This window comes from Ixodes scapularis, unplaced genomic scaffold (assembly GCF_016920785.2).
Source record: "Ixodes scapularis isolate PalLabHiFi unplaced genomic scaffold, ASM1692078v2 PGA_scaffold1__304_contigs__length_218370807, whole genome shotgun sequence".
In the NCBI taxonomy this organism is placed as follows: domain Eukaryota; kingdom Metazoa; phylum Arthropoda; class Arachnida; order Ixodida; family Ixodidae; genus Ixodes; species Ixodes scapularis.
Window position 1 is genome coordinate 161,218,809 of NW_024609846.1, and position 25,851 is coordinate 161,244,659.

Consider the following 25,851-nt stretch of genomic DNA (forward strand, 5'->3'; position numbering starts at 1 on the left):
ACGTGACTGAAGAATTGTACGCCCTCTCGAGGTGGTTGAGATGATCGAGGCCCACATCCTTTCGACTGCTTTTCTGCTAAGTAGCGATATTCTTTTCAAAGTATCTTGGCGCAAACTTTTCTCAAGCTTAAATTTTGCGTTAATCTTGGATGGCTTCTGAACCGATCCAGAAGTAACTCCCCACTACTCATTCTTAACGTCGATCGAGGGTCCGACGTCATAACTATTCTCTCTCTTTCCACATTGTTGTCTTTGAGGTTGAACGTCTTCCGCACGCGGAGCTTGTCTTCCACTTTATCTCGGCCTTCTAAGAAAGCCTCGTGCCACCGCCTTGGATAGGGAATGTTCATCGTAAGATTTTTTCATAAGTCGCACTAGCGGATAGGTAACTTTCGCGAAACTTTTGATGGTAAAACGTTGTTCAAGATTGCAATTTTTTTTTTTTTGTAACGTATTAACACCAGCGTGTTCAAACGTATAACCGGTTTACGGGAGCTGTTACAACTTAGCGATCATGCAAAGAGGAAGGCAGCAAGCAGCGTTGTCGATTCGAACAGTGTTGCTAGTCTCATTCATTTAGCCACCGAGCTTGTTCTCTGCTCCTTGATATCTACACTCTCGTGGACATTACATATTTTGTACTGCCATTTCAGGACACGGATGGAGTTTGGGCCCCAGGCGCATCTGTCCATTTTGCCAGTCGCAGGCCCGAACATGTTTCTTTAAATCGTGCCTGCATCGCGTCACAGCTCGTGCGAAATATTAAGGGTGCGATACCTCCCTCCACCTCCACCCGTCTTTCGGCCAACGGCTGCCTGCACGCTTGTTTTCAAGAATATACCTTTACGGGGCGGCGTACTACGACGTTCGACGGGACTCCTCGAAACCATCCAAATACCGAGCCCCTTCGCAACCCTTCGCCCGAATCGGAGCCCCGCAACGTCCTTCGGCGTGCCCCGGGAGGGAGGCCGTCGACTGCGTGGCAATCCCGGCCGATCCAACTAAAGAGGCCGGTAAGTTGGGGCCCTGCTGAGCCGGCGCCGACCGCGCTCGGCCGTCCGGGTGATCTATGGGGCGCTCGATAAGAGCTCGGGGTCTCCATCAATTTGTCGCCTCCTCCGATCGGCCGCTGGGGAGCCCCTGGAAGACGCGCGCGGGGCAGCCTCCCTCGCGCGTCCTCTCGGCCGCTGTCAGCGCTGTCATTTGCCGCCGTAATCGGCCCGGACGGCCGGCGACGGTCTCCCCGAGGGCCGACGGCAAGCTCGTCGGGTGGCCCGCGCTGCTCGCGCGCTTCGGCGCCCGATGTTGTTGACACATGGCGACGGGCATCGCGTTGCTCGCAGTTCTCAGCCGCCGACGATGTATGTTTGATGCTTTATCGTGCCTGACAATGTCGTGCCGCTGTCACTAGTTGGTGCTTTTTTTTTTTAATTTCAGATCGCTTAGTACACGACGTGTCCGGACTGATTTATTCGAATAACGCAAATTTTACGGAGGAAAGAAAATTAAACCTGAAGTTTCGGAGGGAAATCGGAACTCGAGTCTTCAGGGGCACCAGAGTGCAGAAACTTTCGTTAAATTATTTATTTCTTCAAGTTAATGCGATCATCGTGAGCCATGTTCTCAGGCATTTGCCTTATCTGTGCGTTTACAATCGCGCGATATGTTTTTTAATTAACGCAACAAGAGCTGCCCTCCTTTTTAAGCTGTGCCCTGTGCAGCGCAGCTAAATGTTATTTCTGTCTATGATTTGGTAGTACTATATACTTCACCGTGCAATTGATTTTACACATGCTCGTAAATTGATTTATTTTGATGAACTAACTCACTGGTTCTCAACCATTGATGGTTCGCGGACCCCTTGTGGATCGGCGGAGACGATGGAGGACCCTCTTCGTGGTGAGGGAAAAGTGATGGTATAGGTTAATAATGATAATGACTCTATAAATGGATACTGTGGGCTAGTGTGAAGTAGACTTCTCTCATTGACATACAGGCGGGAAAACTCACCCGAAAATTGGAAAGTTTCTTCTCAATAGGAAAAAAAAAATACTACTTTTATTGCCGGGTTTGACAGGGGAGGCAGGGCGCGGACCCCTAGAATGCCTTCGCGAACCCCAAAGGGTACGCGGACCCCCATTTGAGAAACCCTGAGCTCACTAATCCCTTGGTCCTCATAACTGCAAATAAGTGCTAGATTGCATTTTCTGTCCAGAAACTTAAGTATCTGTCGTGGAATTAGGCAGATTTTTGTTAGTTTAATTTTTTTTCGTAGCCACACATGTTTCTATCTCGCATGCGGACGGGCAGGTGAGATACGTACCCAAAACTTTCAGCTTTTAATGCTTTGGGGGACCGCCATGGTACCAGATTTACATTTGGATCCTTGAGCTTTCTTTTATTGTGAACGCTTCGTCCAGAGTCGCCTGAGCTTTGCGCGTATTTGCTTTATCTTTCCGGGTCCTAGTCAACGACGTGACGCGAGTAGAGACTACTGCTTGACCATGAACGTTCCCCTTAGGCCAAATTTGGGGGGTTTACTTTCCTAACCAACGACGAGCATCTGACACGGCCCAGCGGAGGACTGGGGATTACTTTCTACCACCTCGGGATCTTTTGACGTGCAACCGAAAGTTCGGCTACACGGCGCCTTCTCCGCACTAAACCTCCTTCAGATCGCGGGCACCTCGGCCGGGGATTCGAACTTGCCACCCGGGGATCTGTAGGCCGGCGCTTTTCCTCAAAGTCGCCGAGGCGGCTAACGTTCCCCTTGGGAAGGTTACTGATTCTTGTAGTTAGGCCGTAGGGCTTACGTAAACGACAGTTTCTCGTGGAAAGAGGGCAGCAGGGGGATCGGTGGCCGAGTGGGCCCAAAAAAGGCTGTCCAAACAGGACACTTCAGGAATCGTGAGGCGACACAACTCCGTCACATGAAGTACAAGTCCGGAAGTTCGTTTTCTGTTTGGACACTACCAGGCAAACATCCCGACTTTCCTTCTCGCCTACTCCGCTTTCCTGTCACCTCGGCGCTCGTCAGGATTGACGTCACAAGCCACCCGCCAATGGTGTGCCTGTTGCCAGTCCATCTCTTCTGCCGCGCCCTCGTATCCTTCGAGGCAGTGACAGACGGGCCTACAAGACCACAGCCACGACTGCCTCTCCTTCTCTTTCTTCTTAACCTACATCGCCAAAAACAACAACAACCTCGTATCCTTACGTTTTCCGTTTTTCGGGACTTGAATAGCAGCGGAGGCCTAAAGCGATTGACCGACGGCCAACAGAGCGCGTGAGTGGCGGTACGGACTCACGTGGTGAGCATGCCAAGTCCGCCGTGAAGAACACAAACAAACATAAAAAAACATTTTCCCCCAAAAAAAGAAAAAAAAGCTGTACAGGGGATTGCCGCACGACATATGACGGAGTTGTGTCGCCTTACGATTTCTGAAGTATCCTGTTTGGACACCCCTTAAAGCGTCTCAGCTAGGAGCGTGGAGCGCAAGTTTGCGCTTCAGAACCTCCTGGGTTCGATCCCCCCCAACCGCCGGTTTCGCTCTGGATGAGTTTCGTACCGGCACGTCTTCGTGTGATCACTACGCCATTGTGTACGTTTAAAGCCCCCAGGTGAGCGGTTGTACTGCGCTGGCTGTGTTTCTCATCTACAGCTGGCAGAGAAGCCACGCGTTGAGGCCTACCAACCTCAAGGGTGTCTAAGCATACAACAAACACGATTTGGAAGAGGGCAGTGACAGCTCGGACGGGTCGGGAGTCTGCTGGTCGGCTCGACCGCCGTTCATGTCCCGTGAGTTTTTGAATCATTACTTTTTGAGTACTAAGACCCTAGTTGTGCCGTTTCAGCGTGTTGTTCGTGTGCGGCGTTTGCCCTTAGCGACGTGTTTTCCTGCGGGTGCTTCGTTTCCCAATTTTGGAAGTGTGCGTATGTGCGTCAGTGCTGTGTTGCGTTGGCTCGCCGAGCAGCCAGTCGACGACTTCAGACTGGGCCAAGTCGGCATCACACTTCGGTTTCCAATGCTTCAACAGCTTCGTATACTCCAAGAAGACGGCAGCGGACAGATAATACTTTCGTTTTTCGAATTTTTTAGGCGCCGGCGAACGCTTCTTTCCGACCACATTTGTGCTAAGCGGTAGCGAGTGATTTCGGATAGCTTTTGTTTTGTTTGACGGACTGTGACTAACTGAATGTCAGTGGGTTGCGGGTTATATACCCTTTTGTCTAGGTTTGGCTACTGTTCTCCGTGGCCACCCTACCCGAAGGTTCGTTTTAGCTTTGCTTTTCAGGTCGATCGCTCTTTAACGGTTGTGTCACCGTGTACGGCTTTCTATCCCCGAAAAAAGTTGCCTTCTTGTTTTCTACCTCTACCTGTCATCGCCTTTCTTCCTTGACTTCACACAGGGGGTGGACTTATCGCCTGTCACCGGTCCGAACCTCGCTTTGTCTATTCTTTTTAAGGCACTTATCGTTTTACAGGGCCATTGGGTATGTTATTTCGAATAATTTTGCACAATATGTGACTGATATCTTTGGTACGATGAAATGCAACCTTTAAGTGTTGTATAGGGGCCTGAAAGTTTAGACTCAAGAAATCAAGAATTTATACACCTTCGAATTAAAAAAAAAAAGGTTTGGTACCAAGAATATTTCATTACAAAAAATTGTCATTCTGTGCAGTTTCCTGTTGACAGGAATCAAATCAAAATTAAAAGTTGCAGCGATCGTCACCTGATCGAGTGATGGTTTACGTGGCTCTAACTCAGTCATGCCTTGCCTCACAAAAATTTCCCGAAGCAAGCAGGACGCTGGAGCAAAACAAGGAGTATCTGTATCTGTTGGACAGAAGTCCAACAGATACTTCGACTAGGCTGTATGGCTCTTGACAATCGCTAACAGGCGCCATACTACTAGATGCTTCTATGCTCTGCACTGTTGCGGTCAACAGCTGCGACATCAGAAGCCGACTGATGCTTCGAAGCATAAAAGCTTAAAAATGAGAGCGTTACAGGCGCCCCCCTTTTAAACCTTGCCACACTGCGTAAAGATTTCCCTGATTTCCCACTGCTGGCTATCACATTTTCTATCGCTAGAGTTTCAATTGACAACAGTACAACCGCGGAGCACCGTACCGGTTTAGTTAACTTTAAAGGCCCGTTCACACTCTTGCAACCGAGTGCGACCGAGAGAGACCAAACCGGTTTTTAAGCCTCTTGCAATCTCTTAGGACCAGCTCCGCTCAGTGCATCCGGTCCCAAGAAGTCTTTCTCGGTCGTACTCGGTTGCAAGAGTGTGAACGCGCCTTAACCATAAAGGCTCGTTCACACTCTTGTTACCGAGTACGACCGAGAGAGACAAGACCGGTTTTTAATCCCCTTACAACTTCTTAGAAGCGGGCGCGCTGCTGCGGAGCTGGTCCTAAGACGTCTTAAAAGGATTAAAAACTGGTCTTGTCTCTCTCGGTCGTACTCGGTTGCAAGAGTGTGAACGAGCCTTTAAGCTTTATTTGCCGCTGGCCTCAAGACAGCTAAAAGTACCAGTGTCACGTCGTTCTCCACTAAGAAGAATAAAGTGGCAGCTCCGAAAGACCAGTTGCAAAAAACCCCTATGGCCACACACGCAAACCGTGCAAACATTTACGGGAACGTGCAGTAGTCTCCTTCTTGAAAGTTGACATCGCAGCCGTGCGCTTCCTTGACCCGCTAAGCACCAACTTCCGATATTTCCTTTCGGCGTCGGGGAGGGCGTGACAGATTTATTGACAAGTCCACTCAGCTGTAGGTCGTCGGGCCTGCCCAGGGTGCCGGGATGAGTCAGGCCTCGGCCTTCAACACGTGGTTAAGTTCTAAGACGGCACATAACACCCAGGCATGGGCATTCTCGCACATGCGTCCCATGCCCATCCAATCCCCTTGGGACAACCAAAAGACTGCGTGATTTTAGCGCCCTTATCCTAATATTTCTTGGCTAACCACATAATTCTAGTCCTCCTTCCCAATGCCCTATTGTTCCCCGCCCTTCCCTCTTTCATGTAGCTGGATGCTATTTTGATACCATCCAGCAATTGAATACATAATTGCTCTGAAATTTCTATTGCACCTTAAACAGGAGTTAGAAGGTTGGCTCATCAGAAGTGATGCATCACGCTAACGGACGACGGCAGTGTAGGTGAAGCCACACCTAGCCGGACGTCCAAAGCCTTCACATACTGCAGCTATTTTTCTCACTTTGTACGGGGATTAAAAAAAGCAACGTGACTTTCCGTTTGCAGAAAAAAAAAAAAAAAGAACTACGGCGTTGCGGTAAGTTCATGTTTTGTCTGCGTTGGCGCCAAACTGTTATGTGTCGGTTCGCGCCTCGGGAGCGGGGGCGAAGGTGTCATGTCTCCGTTCCCGCAGGCGTGCTGCGTTCCAGCGCGCGCTTGGCGGATCACCGCGCCGAGCAAACACCACGAGCAAGCTCGTCGCCAGACAAACACAGAGTCCACGCTTCGTTCTGCTGCCCGGAGTCAGGTGCACCCATGTACTCGTAGTGGTAAATAAATAGAACCGTTCGTATATTCTATCAGCGATTTTTAATGGAAAATACAAACAATTTCAGCGCAACCTGGAGGATACCAATAATGTTGACACTACGCCAACTAATGCATGTCGCATCTGAGATATATCGCACAGATGTTCCTACAGGGCGAGTTGGCCTGCCACATAATGTGACCAGAGCTGTCTCACAGTAGCAGAGAGGAACTACATCGGAGTTAGTGTGCGGGTGCACGTCCTACTGCACTATCAGACCAACTGGCGGCAAGTTGGTGCACTTGTGCACTGAGGCGTGCACGAGTTCACGTCATGCCATAGAACTCCAATATGTACATAGCGAAATCATTCTCCACCTGCCGTCGAGTAACGGTGCGTCAAGAGTAGGGGGCCACCAAATCTAGCATGCTTGTAACGAGAACAAGAGGAATAAGTAAACGAAGTACCGCGACCATCCGCAGAATGGACGACCCTCCAACTACCGGGACGAAGATGTTGTTCCGAAGCCCTATCTTCGCGACGCCAAAGCGAGGGAGGGCGCTGACGCACATCAGACTGGTAGAACATTCCGTAACGCGGGCCAGAACTTGGTTAGGCGCTGATGAGCAAGAAAACAGCCAACCCAAAGCGCAGAGGAATTCGAGGGTCCCGGCTGGTCGGCCAACTTCCCGTCGGCGACCACTTAGGCCCAAACCGTCTCCTCGGACCAGATAGCGTCGGGACACCGCAGGCTTGGAAAAAACACGAAGTGGATGAGAAAGTGAGCGCCAGAGGTTCCTGGGGAATAGACCCGTAGATAATAGCTGCCGTGTACCTTTCTCCCGAGGCAGCCGAGATAACGGGCCGTCGTAAATCATCCGCATGCAACCTGCCCGGCACTTCCTTCCTCCCGTGTTTTTCTCATTCTTCGCTCTCGCCGACGTGTGCACGCGCATCTGTTTTCACGTAACCATTACCTTTCATGCGAAACGTTTACGAAGCGGAAACATGAAGCTATCCGGTGATGCAATGACAGATGGAACGAATGATGACTGTCGACCCGTTCTATATTTGTTTTATTTAAGCTTTACTTTTGTGAAACATTTCCGATTTATGGTCACCTGTTGCTATGTTTTATACACGTAAAAACAGCTTGACAGTCCAACCAAACGAACTTTTCATTTTCTCCTGGAAAACCCCGCGATTATCTCGGGTAAATTGTGGACATCTTGCGCCAAGTTGTACCACTAACGCACCTTGCACAGCGAGCACTAAATGTCATATTAGAGTCATTAAAGAAAAATAGTCGTAGCAAAAAGGCCCTGTGAAACTGCTTACCTTACCCTGAGTCTTGGCGCGCTATACTAACCACACGAGATCCATTTTATTTATAAACTGACAGATTTAAAGAGTCGTAAAATAACAAAGGCAGACATGTCAAGATGATAAAAACAAAAGCAATTTCAGATAAGTTCGACAATCGAATAGAGCAAAAATGTCTACCAGAGTGTTTTTTTTTAAATTATTATTCCGCGAATAATTTGTGTCAAGTCAGAGTTCTAAAATGAGGATGTAATGTCCCAACCCTGTCTAGTGCACGCAACAAACGATTGTTTAACATCACACTTGAAATGCATTTACGTAGACTCGTTATAGCTAGTCTTGTTCGTTGCGCACGCATTTTATGCAACAATGTTTGCCCCTACACTTAAAATAATAAGAAGAAAAAACGAAAACATCACGCGCATTATTTTCATTGGCTTTTCTAAGGTGCCGTCATGTGTATCACTTAATTTGCTAAAATGAGGAGCTTTGATAAATATTAAGCGACCTCGTATTTTATGTCTTCTATTTCTTTTCTCGCCGTTATCAAATTTATCGCTTTGAACATCTCATAATAAACAGCAAAATAATATCTTATTCCCTCTTAAATAAAGGTGCGTTCACACCTGTGGGTCGTAGCAGTCGCGTGACAACTTTCTGGACGCCGAGCGTCAGTCACGATCGGAAAGCGACCCATTTTGAGCAGCCACCCCCTGCCTGATAATTCAGCCTCCGCTTTCAGTGAGAAAGTGACGGCATATCGCCTCGATTTTCTTCACATCAGTCATTTTTTAAGTCTTTTTACCAATACTGCCTATCTCGGAAAAAGATTCAGAGAGTGAAATAAAACAAATTCACAAATAACAATGGCATATTCTGGAACATCACCCGAACGACGATTAAAGAGATATAATGCATCAACAGTTAAAGCCAAACGCGCGACAGACATGACGAACGACATGTCTGTCGCGTCATGTCTGTCGTGCCTAAAAAAAAAAAAGAAGAGACAAATTAGAACAGTAATTACGATACCTATAAATTGGACTATGGAGAACCTGTACCTTTGTTTCTGGCTTAGCGCTAAAAAATGGTACGCAATTATTCAGATTAATTAAGGAACAATTTGATGTAATAATTCTAGCCGCAGGAGTAGGTTGATTTCCGTCAGTGAATAAGCTAGCGCTCTGAATTAGCTGAGTTATAGAACAAGATGTGTTCAATATGAACCTATAAAATAATATATTTCGAACCCAGTCTAAACTTGTGCAGTTTGGTTCCTAAAATGATCCCGAAAAGCGTTATCAACGCGCATCGCTGGCCGAATAAACGTTTTATAAGCTGGTAACCCAATGTCCGATGTAAAGTATTTTTAAAGTTTTTTTTAGATGTTATAATTCGCGAAGAGCATTATGTAATATAAGCTGTGTACACATCTCAAAAAAAAAAAAAAAAAAAGGCGCGCGTTGCAATGCAAAACCCAGTTAAAAAGACAAAAAAAAAGACAAAAAAAAAAAAAACAGGCTTAATTGTTGTTTATCTTTTTTTATGACGCTTAGCACGCAGAGACTGAGTTATCGCAGAGACTGAGTTATTGCTATAAAAAGATAAAATAAACACTTCAGTCCTCCGGTGTTCTCACAACTCAGAGTTCATACAACGCCGATCAACCGTGTTCAGATAAATTATTGTTATTTTTTTACTCGAAACTTCCTTCTTTTCGAGCTGTTTACTAAGGCCTGGAATTTTCCTCGGTAGTCGCATAATCTTTGTCTCATAAGCGTCCCATTCAAACCGCTGTACTTGGCCGCGGCTAAGTGTAAAGAAAGGCTTCTAAATAATCAATAGCACAAGCAAATAGCAGAGTACATATTTTCCTCGTTAAAAAGTACCGCTCGTCAGGGCTCGATGGTTCCTGAAGACCAGCGGGAAAGACACGAGTACTTGGGTCCAAACGGGGGAGTCCCAAGAACACGGGCCGAAAGACAAGCATATTTTGTTTAAAACATATCACACTGCTCATTATTCGGCGCGTGTCTCGAATATCCACTGATGTTGTTGTGTCTGGACCTACGCCAGCTTTCAAGAGAGAGAGAGAGAGAGAGAGAACGAGGTCTCTGAACGCGTTGGTTTAAATTATAACTATTATTATTATCGCTATCAATATTCCGACAGACGAAGCACCCCCGGCCTCCCCACTAAGTTCCGGATCGTCGTCCCTTCCTGTTCGAAAGTGCAAGAGTGAAAGCGGCCATGTTGCCGCTTCGCCCCGGGAGGGCCAAGTTGGCCGGCGGGCGGCCCGGAAAGCGAGTGGCCCTAAAAAGCGACAGAAACAGAAAAGGCCTTATTTTCCTTTGGGTCGTAAAACATCAAAGAAGCTCGAGCTAAATGCGCAGCCTCGTTTCCAAAGCACACAGACAGACACACCCGCGGAGCCAGTAAAATGACCTCGCGCTCCTTCCTTCCCCGGCGAGCGCGGAGCCCTATTCCTCTCGGCGTTTGCTTTACTAAGTGCGTTTGGTTTTTCTTCGATAAAACTAAGTTCGTAATCTTTACGACTTTATCTTTTTTTTCCTCTAAATGCACACGCGCGCTCTTCTCGCGGCGTTCAAGTCAGGCGCCGTGTTTGAGCGGAAAGTGGTCCGTTGGAACGCCGGAGCAAGATCGCTTTGTTGGGACCACTTCCTTCCTTTCCGTTCAGGAAAAAAATATATATATATAGATATAATAAAAACGTTTCCACTAAATCGAACGGAAGGGTCGTAGGAGAGTCGTATGTAGCGTGTAAACGGCCAGGAACGTGAAATAAACGAGGTCCAACTGATTGATTCGTTTCTGAGCACGTCGGATAATATATTTGCATTGCGTTGCACTGGGCGAAGAAAGCACCGTGCAACGGTGTTCGCCGACGGAATCAGCTTTTTGGGAACCGCAGCAATGTTCACAAACGCTCGAGCGCAGAATCAAATTTAAAAATAAGAAGGCACCCCCCCCCCCCCCTCCTAACACTCACACACACACGCACACAGTGTCGTTTAAGGTCGATTTTTTTTTTCTATGAAGAAAGAGAAGCCCATTTAGAGAGGAGGACATCGCTTTTTACCGCCCTCTGCTGTCTTCGGTCTTGGCCAATATTCGCCTGGCCATATTCCTGCATTATGACACGAAGCAGATAAAACGCATCGACGAGAGGTAGCGCGCGAAGATGCGTGCAAACATACCTCTTCATTTTCAAGAACTGTGCGTTGTCTGGAGTGTGGCAAAAGGAAAACTTCGTGAGCGTCGAGACATTTTTAATGAGGCTTAACATCTTGTGCCAGTAGGATCTAATAAAAATAAATATCCACTTTACGCTCGTATTTCAATCAAATCGTTTTCTTCTTTCGACTTTGTCCAACAACACACCTCATGTGCCTGCGCTTCTCAAGAGTGAAAGGTCACCATTTGGAATATAGAACTAAGCACTGATAATAGAAAGGTACCGAAGATATACCAGGGTGGATAAAAATTATCGCGGCATGCATAAGCCTGACAGAACAGAATCAGAAAATAGACACATAAGAAATCCAAAACCGCGCACCGTCTCTGAGACTGCTTATTTGTGTGTATGTGCGTGTCTGCGTGCGCACGTGTGTGTGTGTCTTTCTTCATGATGTTTATGTAATAATAGTATCAATTATTTGAATAAGCACAAGTAAAGACAGGGTTTTGATATACATTAAACCACAAGCGGCGACATTTAGTTTGGAATAAATTATTTATGTATTGATATTCAAGGTTCGATTTCCTTTTAGAAATTATTTAATGTCACAAGCACCCTGCTTGCATGGGAATTTTATATCTCTCCAATTCTACCGCTTTTATTCTTTTCTCATATCCACTGATATCCACTCTTGTCTCTGTACCGGCAATCTTAAATAGTAACCGCTCGAAGCTTTTCAACCCTTTCACATAGTGTGCATCTGTTCAATCGCACTGCGATTTCTGTCGTTCTACAATGAAAACGACGCTGGAGTGAAAGGGGGTGTTAGCGCACGGCAGCTCGGAGGACGTGGAGCGAAAGCTCGCGCTGCAGAACCCACGGACCCTGGCTTCAATCCCCGCCCTTGTGCCGGTTTCGATCAGATTGGATGATCATTGTACCGGCGTGCGGTCGTGTGTCACTACTGCGTGCTGCATGTTAAATACGTTATTAGGCTAGCATTGGTTCTCAACTGGCTAAATTTCTTATCTGCAGCTGAGACTCAATAAACAAACAAACAACACAGTTTCCAGTGCGACACAAAGAAGCAGGCACGTAGCCAGGATTTTCTTTCGGGGGGGGGGGGGGGGGGGGGGGGGGGGGGGGGAGGGGCCTGCCCGTGACAAAATGTTGTATAAGGGGAGGGGGAGAGGAGTCCCCAGCAAAATGAAAGATTTCGGGGGGGGGGGGGGGGGGGGGGCGGGCCCCATGGGCCACCCCCCTGGCTACGTGCCTGCAAAAGAAGAACAGATAAAAAGAAAGCAAGAAAGAAACATGGACGGCAGCCGCGTGGCGTGCTGTGTCCAATGGACTTTTTGCCGCACGAGTCTGTAAATCATGCCGATTTCTCGGAACAGTCGCTCCATGCGAAAGACATTTGACGTATTGCGAGCCGCCTTCTAACGTTCGCACCACGACCTAAGGCCAGTACGTACAGTTGCGATTGACTGCGTTGCGGCTGCGAGAAACCAGGGAATCCCTGCTTGAAACGTCGCGTGCCAAGCGATTCCTTGAATTTGATTCCAGGTTTCATACGAAGCGCATTTGTGCCGGTGACTCGCCTTCGTATCTAGACGCAACGCAGTCAAACGCTCTCAAACGCTACTCCGCGCAAGGGGCTTTTAGAGGTGTCGCACGCTTTACGAAAGGAGAGAGCGCATTCTGAGCGCTACTCCGCAGTATTTCTCGTGCGCGTTCATTAAGACAACTTCGCAACGCCGCTGTTGTTCCAAACCATTGGAATGCTGGAAATATGCCAAGCTGTTCGCGAACCTTTTGCAGACAACCTTTACCCCAAATGAATGGAAAACACATTAACTCCTATCAGCTCTAGTTTGATTATTCGGTGTCTCAACACTTTTACAAGCTAGTTAATTGCAAGAGGTAATATATCGAACGACTTACGATATTAATATACTGTTAGACAGCACTATAGCCCTTTTTTGAAATTTCGCGTTTATAAATTGATAATCAAGCAGTCAATCGTATGTCACTGGAGCAGGCTCTTATTGTGTCTTCTTTCTCGTCTGATCGCGAAGTTTTTCTGCTTGGAGGGATACAAAGCACAGTCCGTGGAGTGCTGCTACAGGCACTGACAGCTGAAGGAACGCAGGGCGTGATGCGTCCCGACCGTCCTATTATCTTTCCGCAGCCAACAAGATAAGAATACCGAAAAACAAATAATCACAAAGCAAAATATTACGCGAATGTCATAGGCTGTAACCTACACTGATTAAGTTGGAGCGACTATAACAACCACCGACATTAAGATATCAGGTCGGCGACGAAACGAACGTCGAACTCGCGGAGTTCTCAGCTTTCAAGGGCGACTGCCAAGTACGTTTTGTCATGTTTGGTATGAAATTGGCAACTTTAATGTCCCGTAGAGGGCGCGCTATTTTCTTTCAAAATGGCTGTCATCTGGAAGATCGTCGTAGAACAGCAGTACGAGCTTGGATCTGCGACGTGTAAGTAATTCAAATTTTGTGAAATACGAGCGACATAAGAGCCGTACCTGGTTTTTCTACGTCAGGAAGGGGTATAAACAAGCAACTTCATTCGAATGCCTATCATCTAGGAACTGAGGAGCGCGATTCTGAAATTTGCAAATCCCAGAAGACAATTCAAGAATACCCTGTCCCCTAATGGAATGGATTTCACTAAAACACACGGAGCGAAGACCTGTTTGTTACCTGAAAGACACGTGTATTAAAGCTAGCATAAAAGACAGACAACAAGTATTGCAATTTTAACCCGCTTCTCAGGAAATCGCAAGTCGTACACTGACTGCCCTGGAGTCACGCGCCTTCGGTGAATTTTTGTCGATCAGCCGACGATGAACGTCGTGTTCGGCACGAAGACACCAGCCAAAAAATTTACCATTGTACCATCGCATCGTACCGTTTTCCAATATGCGCCATCCCATCCGCGAGTCCAAAGTTGAACCCTTCGGACTGAACCGTAAACGCCTGAGAAGGAAAAAAAACTCCGATTTTACAAATTACTGCCGGTTAAGGACATCTCTATCCAGACGCACAACGCCGTTTTCATAGGCACATTTTACCTCCTCCCTTTCCCGATCCCCATCACGAACACACCACACAGCCAGCAGACGGCCGAGGTCAACCTGTTTGTTTCCGAACACTTTTTCCGATCGCTTATCCGTAATAGCTACCTTTGTAACACAAGGCGCCGGCGTGTACACAGGGCAGAGTCAGGGAAAACGTGCAGCCGCCATCCCAGGCACGCTCGCTGCGGCAGGTCCGCCAACCGGCCCGCCGCATCGATCCCCTCGTGAGACCGGTCTCCCTCTCTGGCGCCCTCACTCATGTATCACCACGTGTCCGCACTCTTCTCGGATGCTGTTCGCGAAACATAAGCCTGCCTCAAAGCGAGACCAGCCCAAGCGCGTGAACAAGATGTGTTACGTCACGGAGTTTCCCGGCCTCACAAATGACACAGCGCCCCTCGGCCGGATTAACCAATGCCATGCAGTGAATCTGCTGCGTCCCTCCCACGACCCTTTTCGGTTGAATGAGACGGCCAAGTCGCGTTAATAATTTGCGACCCGAGGGCTTGTCAACTGAACACTGTAACTCGCCTTCGATAACGTCAAACTGCAAAACGTAAAGCTGGCTGAGAAATAACAAAGGAACAAACAAATATACGAATATCGGCTTTTTTTTTTTTTCATCCGAAAGCTGCGCAGCTGTTTTTGACTAGGGGTACAACAAGCGCTTGCGTATTACTAAACATGCTAAACCCCCGTGAACCTAGAAGGATGTTGTTACGGGCGGTTCGACGACGGAACGGCTGCCAAGGAATAAACAGACTCTCTGCTGCTGGGAAAACGATATTTCATTTAAACCATCAAGGCTCTTTTAAGCAGTTTGCAGCCAATCAGGTACGACCAAAATATGAAGAACTGAGCGTTCAAAGGAAAAACAGCAAAAATGGGAAGACCGTCAGTCCGCGACAATCCTATCAGGACGCCGGAATGCCGTTATGTCACAGAAACGCTTGAATGTGCACAGTGAAGGTATGGCTCCACGTGTAAAAATCAAAAATCAATTTATTTTTTTACGTGCCAAATTAACGACGGGCATCTTCTATCTGGCACGTCCAAGCGGAGAACTGAGGATTCATTTCAGCTACCTGGAGTTTTTTTGACGTGCAACCCAAAGCTGCATTACACGGCGCTTTCTCGGCAATAAGCCCCCGTCAGATTGCGGGCACCTCGGCCGGGATTGTAGCTGGTGCGGTTGCGTAAGCGCTTTGTGGCATAATCCTAATCAACTAGATACAACTCTTTTTTTTTTTTGGACGCACCATCATGGCCGATCGCGAAGGAACGTCTCGCAACTACGCAAATCGATCGGTCCTGCAGGGAGAGCCCTTCCAGCTAATCTCGTGGACACGCCAATTCCAACGCTCCTGCGAGCTCAGACGTGGCTAACGAACGTCCAGCGACGCCGGGCGAGCTTCCACCTTTTACGAAGAGGGAAACGAGTGAAGGAGATGCCACGGCGCGTGCTCTAACAGACGTACGCAGCCCCACGACACGTCTGTTGTGACAGACTAAGTTATTCGAGAACTGGAAGGGCGCACGATGGCCGCGTCTAATTAGTTCCTTCCAATTTCACTCTCGAAACTATTGGAGGGGCGGTAAAACGAACTCCGCACCAAAATTGACGACTACAAATTGAAAAAAGAAATGATTAGATTTGTGCACAAGCGTCGTTCGAACGATTTATTAATTAAATTTCTACACTCACCCACAAAATGCCCACGAGGAGTAGTAAGCACACACAGGAAGTCTAATAGCCAAAAGATGGAAGAAATAACTTAATTTGGCGAAAGCGCCGCCATTACGCCCAATACGTATATTTTATTTCGATGGGCAAGTAGGTAGTGCCACGATTTCTTTTTTTTTTTGTTTCTGCTTGTAGCCGTAATCGAATTTTGTATACGTAATTTATTACTGCGATTATTCGTTTTTTCTGCCAACACGTAAAACACGTAATTTTTGTTTCGTCAGATTTTTTGTTTTGTTTTAGCATTTAGCATTTAAACCAAGTTTAACATTAAAATAATCCTGGGCAAAAATTTGCAGGTTCACAACCGACTACCTGAGCCTTCGAGAATGTGTTTTGTGAGTTAGCGCAGTTCACACGCTCTCTTACTTCAGTCTCAAGTGACCCCCGAACAAGGCATTCAGATTGAACAGGGCGACCGCAGACATCCAAGAACTGCGGGATACACTGAATGCGCCCCTGATGAGCTCAGGGCGCTGTCTGCTGCTCGCCACTCATAAGCTCGCCAAGGGTGCGCAAGATGCAAGTCCACAGAGCAAACTGAGTTTTTGTCCCACAGATATCTGCTGAAGAGCGGAAGGAGGTTTTCCAAACAGTTTGTCGACCTCAAAATCTCCAGAAATGTTCTTCCCTCGACACGGCGTCCGCAAGTCCAATTTTTTTTATCCGGTTACGCTACGTCAGTTCAGCCGGTATTGGTCAGCCGAAATGAGTAGAAGCCAGACAACGTTGCGCAAAGGCCAACGGTGTCTGTCATCTGCACACTTCCGCTGATTGAGGTTTACGCGGCCAGAGCTGGGATTTCAATGCAAGGTTCCCCGGATAAGCACCGACCAGTTTTTCTCTCTTTTCTGAAAAAAAAAAAAAAAATGTTTTATGCTCAAAGTTTGAACATGGAAGGACGATCAGTCTACAAAGTGAGAACTCAGGGTAAGGCCAAAATGGCCTAACCCTGTGCCTGCTCCCTGACGGTCGGTCGGGGTCGCTGGGCATTTCGAAAGAAGCAACAGGGCGCGGAAAGAAGAGAAAAATGTTTAAGTAAAAAAAGTTTATATATATATTGGTTCCGTCCTATCTTCTTTACCATCAAATTCAGAAATTGAATGTGATGGTATACTGTGAAGATATACTGAAAGTATATAAAAAAAGAGACAACAAATCAATAAAAATCCCGTTTTTTATTTTTTTTTTGTAACTGATGGTTAGGTTTTGTATGGGGGAACTAATTTTTTAAATAGCTTTTTTTTTCAAACAAATAGAGCTCCTCGAAACCACAAAAACCCAGATGCAAGCAAGCAAGAATAAAAACAACTAAGCTGAAGAGAACCGGCGAAAAACGAAAGCAAGGCAAGGAGGGGGCAACTTTCATTTAATTTAATAACAACCGCTGACCACGCTTCTTCTGTGGCTGAGGCCTCACTAGCCATATTTCCCTCTTATTCTAATTGGCACTTTAAGATAGAAAGATTATTTTTAGTTTGCACACTTTATTCATTTATCTTGAATTATCTTGAAGTCTGCAGCGGTGACGCTGGAGCAAAGCGGGGCAAGTTTATTTCTTAATCACTCGGACTCAAAATCTGTTGCACTTTGCGTTCATAAACTCCTACGTAAAGTCGTTCAATTCTTTTAATGAGCCTCGAACGATTTTAATATCAACGGCGAAAATAGAGCAGTCCCATCAGAAAGTTGTTAGTTCTATTTACTTTACAAGTGATACGACCTGCGTGACACCATTTTCAGGCAACGTAAGGTCCGCCAAGTTCAAAAGAAAATTTTATTTCCAACTATTTACGAGGGCATAAAAGGCCTCACGTAAGCAAAATAATTAGCTGATATACCGAAGGGCCGAGAGGTATATGTTGGGATAGGCACGTAGCCAGGATTTTGTTTCGGGGGGGAAGGGGGGGGGGGCAGCAAAATGGAAGGTTTCGGGGGATGGGGGGTCGCAGCACTCTTGCGCTTCATGATGCACGAGCCACGGTTCATGACAAGCGTCTGTCAGCGTCTATCGATGGCCGTAATAAGCGACCTAGAGAACTAAAAAAATAAAAAAAAAAAGATATGCACTCTTTCTAGTTTTACTGTTCTTGTGTTGTTTTTTTTTCACATGGCATCCGCTACCAAGGTGTGGAAGCTTCATGACGCACAATTAAAATGCGACGTAAAAATATTTGCTTCCGTGAGCCAGGTACACTGCAAAACTTGAAAGCTGGACTATCGGGGCGCAATGAGAGGAACACACCTAGACAAACTTGATACGAGCCGAATGCCCGATCCCCTCCCTCCAAATGGCTCGCAAATTCCTACCTGTATAAGTATCTACTCGGTGTTAAACCATGGTCGCAATCACGACGGTTGGACACTGCACAGAGCAGCCGGGGACGCTTTTACGGGAACCAACATCTGTATTCAGCATCATCACGCGCGAAGAAGGAAATCAAGCCAGATCGATGAAAATAGTTGATCAGGGACGCTAGGCTTAGGAAAGTCCCGCTGCGAGAGCAAGCATCCGCACAGCGCTTCCGGAAGAGCATATACTTGCGGCAGTTGTTTGCTACGAACTACGTCGGTTGAGGAGATATTTCTTTAAACACTTCTATAAGCTCAAAATCACTCGCTCTCAGAAAAATTGACGAGCTCAACGAGCTTTGGATGTTGAGCACTCCGCAGACAGCGGCAGCCATGTTTGTTAACGTTCTAAACCAAGGCGGGAGGAGCAATCTCAGAATACATTTGAAAGCAGTAATGACTCTATCTCGATTATGTCCTTCCCAAACTTAAAAAAAAATAGTCGATTAAAATACTATTATGGAATGGAGATACAAATTAAACAACGAACATTTCACGCGTCAATCATCTCTCCAGCCAATGAGAGATGCAAGCACCTTGTAAGCACGGGGCGTGGCTTAGCGGGCTGCACACCCTTTACCTTCTGCACCTAAATTGCGTGTAGCGGCGTAAATATTGCGCAAGGAAAAACATTTTTTCGAGAAAATTTTTTTAAAAATATGTGTCCTACGTATGCCTTTAAATGTATTGCAGTGCTTTTCTAATTTCGGCCGCCGTGGACGATCCGACGGAGGGAATCGAACAGCGCCAAAAGTGCATTACCACTAAGCTAATCGTCTTTGTGAGCTTGTATGTGACTGTCCACAGCAAATAAGGCACAGTAAATGCGCCGCAAAACTAGGCTTCCTCGTTTGTGCGCGATTGTGCTTAACTAGTGACAACAAACCCACAGAGACACAGATCGCCGTGGTGACGATGAACATTTGGCACCGCATGATTGACATCCTCGGATCGGAACGTCGGCGGCGGTCAGAAGCGAATACTCCCGATAGCAACAGCAGCGCGGTATGTAAAGGTCGAGGAAGATACAAAACAAAATGCTGTCACCAAAAGGGGAAAGAATCCTTTCGCTCCGCAGGGCTCAGCTTCTTCTCTCCTGCCACCGGTGTACAGGCGCCACTTATGCAACTATAGTTGGATTCTAGTTAAGAATGCGCAAAATAAATACAACCGCGTACCATCCGTGGCATGAAATCGCTCCGCGGATAGACCGTGGAAAAGGCAGTGATGTCGGCGTTTCGTGCGCCTCGGTAGTGGACTATTTACGCATCGCGGAGGAACAGCGCCTGGGGGTGGTAATGAGGATGTGGGAGGAGCTTGTGGCAGATTTTAACTCGTATATCTTACTGTAACAACAGTCTATGCATTCGCTCATATATGCCACCTCCCTTCAGCATGTCCTTTTTCAAGAAACAGTCGCGCCACCACCCCGGCACGAACACCAAAGATAGGGAACGGTAGGTGGTGCCATCTATCGGAGACAACCGGAAATAAAAGATGCCGAATTTGGAGTAAGTCTAGTATTTGAAAATTAATTCGCGTGGCCTTCTTTTCCTCTATTTTCATTCTTCTTCCTTCCTGGAATTTATTTCTAACGTAGCTCGATTCGCATGGCGGTGCAGCGCATAGTTATTTTAATTGGTGAACGCCCGGTAGACCACATAGAACAGGGAATCAATAAAAAATTACTATATTAAAAAAAAAAATGCAGGGCATATAGTGGCGTGAATGAGAACCGGAATATTAAATATTTCAAAATCTTTTAAAGTATTTGAAAGGGTTTCAGAAGACGGCGAACCCAGGTCTGATCAGCGTGCTCTGCGGCATGTTTACGAATCCGACTCGTTTTGCCTATTGGAGAGATAACGCATTTGTTCAAAAATAATAAAATGCTGGTGTTTGCAACAAATGCCACCTGGCTGGAGGGAAAGCACGAACCGTGATGCAAGTGGTTACAGCAAATGTAAAACACTAGGCTCAAAAAAGAAGACACCCAACACTGACGACGATACACCCGGTTCCATATTTCGTCCTCCCTTAAAGACGTACAGAGTGTGTTCCGTTAATGTTGAAAGCGGTGAACAGCGTGGTTTTGCTAACATCGCCACCGCGCAATAATATCAGTATTCATTTACGTTTCGCGAGGTAGTTTTACCTCTGGGGCCGAGAGACAGAGGAGAAAACGAGAAACACGAAGCATTCGAGCTTCTCGTCTGCAGCATTGTTACCACACTACGGGGTTAAAATGTCCGAATCAAGCTCGCTTGCCTAGATTCTGGATTCAAATACTCGTTTAAAAAACACCCACATAGTTGTATCGTAAATTCGCAAAAACCTAAAATTGATATTTATTCCATTACAGAGCTGCGTCACACGAACTAATATTTAATTTAAAATATTCGAAATATGTTATGGCATCACGCGGGTAAGTTTTTCCCGTTATCGTTGAGAAAGTTTCCATCACCGACATGTTCACTTCGGCGACCTCGTTTTTTTCCCGTCGGGCCCCGCCAAAGCGAGGCAAAACGTTACTAGTTTAAATCCTGGGCGGACCAATGGCACCGAGGAGCCGGCATCGACGCGGAACGAGGACATATCCGCGCGCCTCGAAGGAGTTAGAAAGTATTCGTACAAAAAACACGGAAAGAGGGCAGAGGAGGGTGGCCGCATGTCCAAGCTGTCATCGGCCTCGGAAACGGCGCGATGGGTGGAATGGCACCCCAACAGAGAGACAGGCTGAAGGCTGATCGAGTGCTCGGAACACGGGCGTTCCAAGGACTCGCTCCGAGGGACCGCGGACGCAGCAGCCGGTATGTGGGCACCACATGAGCGTGCTGCGAGAAGAAGAGAGCCCGGGTCCGACGACGAAGACGGACATCTATACGTCGCCGCCGACCCCCGGCTGCAACCACGCGAGGCCGCACCGCGAAGCGTCATCAGCCCTCCGAGGGCCGAGACTCGCTCATCGACCGCGAGGAATCCTCAGCCGGCCGGGTGCCTCGAGAATTACCGGGGTTTCCCGGAAACGCGAAAGGGGACTCGCTTCGGCCTGGGTCCGTCCGTCCCTGTCTCGCTCGTGGGCCATGTACTTGAACCGAAAGCAGATATCCGCCCGCACGTACGAAGCACTTGGAAGCGCAATTAAGCTGAGCCCCCGAGCCATTAGAATAGACGCGAAGGAGTCCGCTAGAATATATACGAGGCTGCGCGTGCCGCCGATTTTCGGGAGCTTCCTCGTAAATTACGTTTTTGGAAAGATTCGGCGCGTTCATAGAAAGTGCCCAACGCGGAACCTATATTCAGTTATTACCAGTGAGAAGAACATACGTCCCTCGATTTCTTTTCACAAGAGTGAAAAGAAATCGAGGGACGAAGAATCTTATTTGCAACCGAAGAGAGCCTCGTAACGCAAAATTTTAACTTCAAAGTTTTATCAAGGTAACATGGTGAAAATCATGTCTTAAAAATAAATATGAATTTCTTTTTAAAAATGATACAAGCAGAACATGGTTTCAGCAGAATCGCAACTGCTGGAAAGTCGTATTTTTAGGTTAAATGAACGCGATGAATATGTTACTTCCCGAGTGGGAGGGGTCCCTCTTTGCGTCTAGATCGCGTAGCTTATATAACCTATCGGGGAGCAATCGATCTTCGATTCGAGTACGGCTTTGTTTAGGAGTTATGACACAGAAATTTCGATACAGATGTAATCGAGCGCGAACGGTAGAAGCGAAACGAACCTGCCAATTTTTGATGCCGAGATAACTTCATGTAAAGCAAGAGAAAGTCACTAGAAACGAGCTTGAGTTACATCGAAAAGGAACGAGCCAGGTGAGTATATACCTCCCGATCATTTTACGGGACATCTCAAAGTGACTACGAGATGTACAGCGGGGAGATGGGCGCTAGGTGAAATGCTTGTCGCGATACAAACCGTATAAAGGCCGAAAACCACGGCTCTCTATTCTACATCAGCCTTCCTTCACGGACGAAACAGAAAAGTGCTCCTTTGAGAGCGTAGCGATTCGTACATAGAGGAAGATCGAGAACTACTCAGTGGCACCTTTGAATGTAAACCGGCTTAGACTTTACTTGGCGTTTGGAAAAAAGTCGAATGAAATAGTCTGTAGTTACTCGTGAAGTCACAGGCTGTTAATTTTAGTGTACTGCGTGACACTGCTAGCGCAAACACAAAGACACCGTTTTTTTTTTGTTGTTTATTTTGCTCAATTAGGTATTGCGCGGCACTGAAAGTTACAATTTGGGTTACTGCTGAGAATCCGTTATTTTCGCCACACTAGTAGGTTTTGTAGCAGCTCTTTAGTAAAACAAGAAAAAAAAACGGAGAAAAAAAAACAAACGTCGATTACTTGTTCGCGCTAACAATGTCGCGCTGTATACGTTACGAAGCGTTAAGGAAAATCAACGTAACGATCGAGACTTCAGTCGAGATGCATTGAAACATCTTAGGGACTTCGTTGATTACCTGAGAGATTAGTCACCCATATTTTTGGTGGAGTAAGTAATCTGCACCCCGGCCTAAGCCGTTTAACTATGCGAGCTCAGATTTCCTTGAAGATCTTCGCCTGGAATCTCGTGTGCGGTACTCTCAATAATCGCCACGTAATTAAAAGCATTTTCATCACCCAGTTTTTATAGGGTTCTACAGGCGCACAGGAACAGCTCATCGACTCAGGACTCCTCTTAATTAGGCCATTACTAATAGCTCTAATGGCCCGTTCTAGCACGGGCGACATGCTGATAGACGTCCGGTGCTGTGGAATGCTGTCGCTGCAGGTCATTACGCTTCTGGAGAATTGCTCGCATATATTAAGAACACAGCAGAGTTCTGACCTCTCAAACCGCCCGCGCCGGCGGTGGAAGTCGTGGCAATTACTTCCAACACCTATTTCCTAACCGAAATGTAAATCTCGTGGAAGCGAGGAGGGGAAGGTCAGAGCACTTATAATACAAATGGCCCTTGCAAGACAGGCGCTGGACAACAGAAAACGTGTATATTGTTCTTTGCAAAAATGAAAACGCGTGCAGTGCGATGAATGAAGGTCTGCACAATGCGCAGTTGGTGTAAGCCTGGGAGTGTTTACGGATAGTATACATTATTCGTCGAATACTGTCCACGTGTATTCAATCGAGAGTTGCACACCCTCGAAATTTCGCCAAGGAAGCAATAGTGATCCGAGAGCGAAACCGACCTATCATGGCCACTGCAACGTGGGACGGCGTAGATGGAGTAAGTGCTTCGCCCTTGTTGTTTCAGAGCCGTTTCTTCACGATGTTGTAGAGTGCCATGCAAAGGGAGCGAGAGCAGGACTCTAATAGGTGCTGCAAGTTCACTTGACCGATACGCTTTGTGGAGGAAGGTGCTCACACTTGTAGCCTTTGCTGTAGTCAGCGGTAAGAAGAGGCGGTGTACTGGCGACTTCCACGATAATAAAGACTTGTAGATGTCGAAGAAGAAACTAATCTGCCGCGCCAGGTTCGATTGCCAGTTTGTCAAAGCATATCAAATCTTCGCAGCATAAACTTAATTGGTGTGCTCAGAACTGAGTGCGTGATCTTCGATGTGCTGGCTGTTGGGTCTCCTCGCTCTATCTCTTATTTTTACTGTTAGTTTCACAACCCCCCTCCTTAACACGGTGTACCAAACCTAGACAGTTATCCACTGAATTTCATTTTCTGCTTAGCCTCTCTGCTGTTCACGATAGGAAGGCGTCGAAGCAGGCCTAGAAACACCTGCCCAACTTCGTCTATTCTGGATAAAACAGCTTCTTGTCAAACTAAATGCAGGAAGAACGAAAAAAAAAATTGGCCCATCAAACCGTTTACCGAACCCAATGTTCAAACACATGGACATCATTGTCCTAAAAGTTTACTGCGATGAATTTAATACCCCAGTGTCCACGTTTGATAGAAGCACATATATTTCTGCGCAAAGTAGAACGGCGCCCGCGCTGCGACCGAACAACACTCGGATCTCCCAAAAGCAGCTCGACGCGATCTCACCTGTGAACGGGGTCAAGTCCGCGCTCAGGGAGCGAAGCGGCGTTCAGGCTGGTCCGTCGCCGTATCCGAGTTCCGGCAGGCACATATCAATCACAGCACCGGATCGAAGAGACCCGACCGCCGGAGAGAACCCCGGGGAGCGGAGCACGCAGTGGTTCTCGACGTCACCACTCACAGCACGACGCGGACTTTCTCCGCGATCCTCGCGATGTGAAACAACTCCGCCGCCGAGTTTGAACCCGTGCCGCACTGGGCTCCGGGCGAAACTTGGCGTGTCAGTCGCACCACGATCACCCCGCGGATGGTCGGCGCTGGCAGGGGGCGCGGACTCGGGGACGTTTGCACCGGGAACCAGAAATAAAAAAAAAGCCTGTGGGCGAGCGGTCCGAACGCTCCGCTGCAGCAGCGATTAAAACTGCGTCTGAACTCTTTCGGATCGCCTCTTTTCCCCCATCGGCATCGGGAGGGAGGAAGAGGAGGGCGCGGGGAGGAGGTTCACGCGCGGGACGCTGCGGAGGGGAGGAGGGGGAGAGGCCGGAGAGGAGGAAGCGGCGGAGGCGGGGACGCCGCTCTCCCTTGTGTCGCCGCCTGGAGGGCAGTCGGAAAACTAGCTACCCGCCTCCGGCCTCAGGGCTTCGCCAGTCTGCAGCACACTGGGCAACGCCGATGACTTACAACATTAGGGGCTGACGTATGCTAAATGTAAGGTGCATAAGGGACAGAAGGCTGTCGCCTCAACTTCCTCCATCTTTGTTTTGTTTACTTTTCATATTTGAGTGCTCGTTTTACCTCCTTGTCTTTCTCGATAGTTCTTAAAGGGCCGAGATCAAAACCAACCCGACTGACACACTAACTCAGCATGCGAAGGGTTGAACGCATTTGCCGTTTTACCGAAGCCTTTGTCCTAACCAAACACGACCCTGTTTTGCTGCGGAGTGTGGACCCTTTCAAACGTGCGCGCTTTTCCCTGTTGGCCATTGTTCGGACACATACTGTGAGCATGTATTGGATACGAGGGTTGCGTCTGCATTTGCCGAGGCCTCGGATCTGATCACACGCTGGGTGCCCTAGAAATGGCGATCGCTAATATTTATTGCTCGGTAGACTTTTGAAATGCGTCTATTGCTGACGCTCCGTCTCTTAGCGGAAGAATAGCAGCTGTCCTAATCGCTAATGAGAGCATCATGCGGCTGCCCTGAGTGACCAGCGGAAAGCTGGGCGATCCACTGTACGCGAGGGGCAAATTTACCAAAACGTGTCTCTCAGCGCATGAGAGCCCCCTGTAAATGGAAAGCCCATACACACTGACAGCATGGTCAGATTCTTTGAAGTTCAATGTGAAGTGTAGCACCTAGTAGCACCAGTGTATACAGCTTAGCGTTTGCTTATCCATGCTCTTAGGATGACTGCAGTAAAACTGCAAATAAAAAAAAAGTGGGGATTTTGTTTTAATTTTTGAAGGGAGCCAAATTTGTGGGTACAACCTCTTGAGAACTAATCTGTATGACAACACGTAATAGCACCAATGTGCACATCTGAACTTCTGCCGATGTGTGCCCTTGTAAGCACTACGGAGAAGCT

The 25,851-nt window shown here is 47.4% G+C and overlaps 1 protein-coding gene across 1 annotated transcript in view; it reads right to left on the reverse strand.

Moving 5' to 3' along the window:
- LOC8051218 (protein O-mannosyl-transferase TMTC2) overlaps positions 1–24,661 on the reverse strand; it is a 384,277-nt gene extending 359,616 nt beyond the window's left edge. The window contains exon 1 of the mRNA XM_040505150.2: positions 24,271–24,661. The gene's annotated coding sequence lies outside the window, so the exon portion shown is untranslated. The remainder of the gene's footprint in view (positions 1–24,270) is intronic.
- Between the last annotated feature and the right edge of the window lie 1,190 nt (positions 24,662–25,851).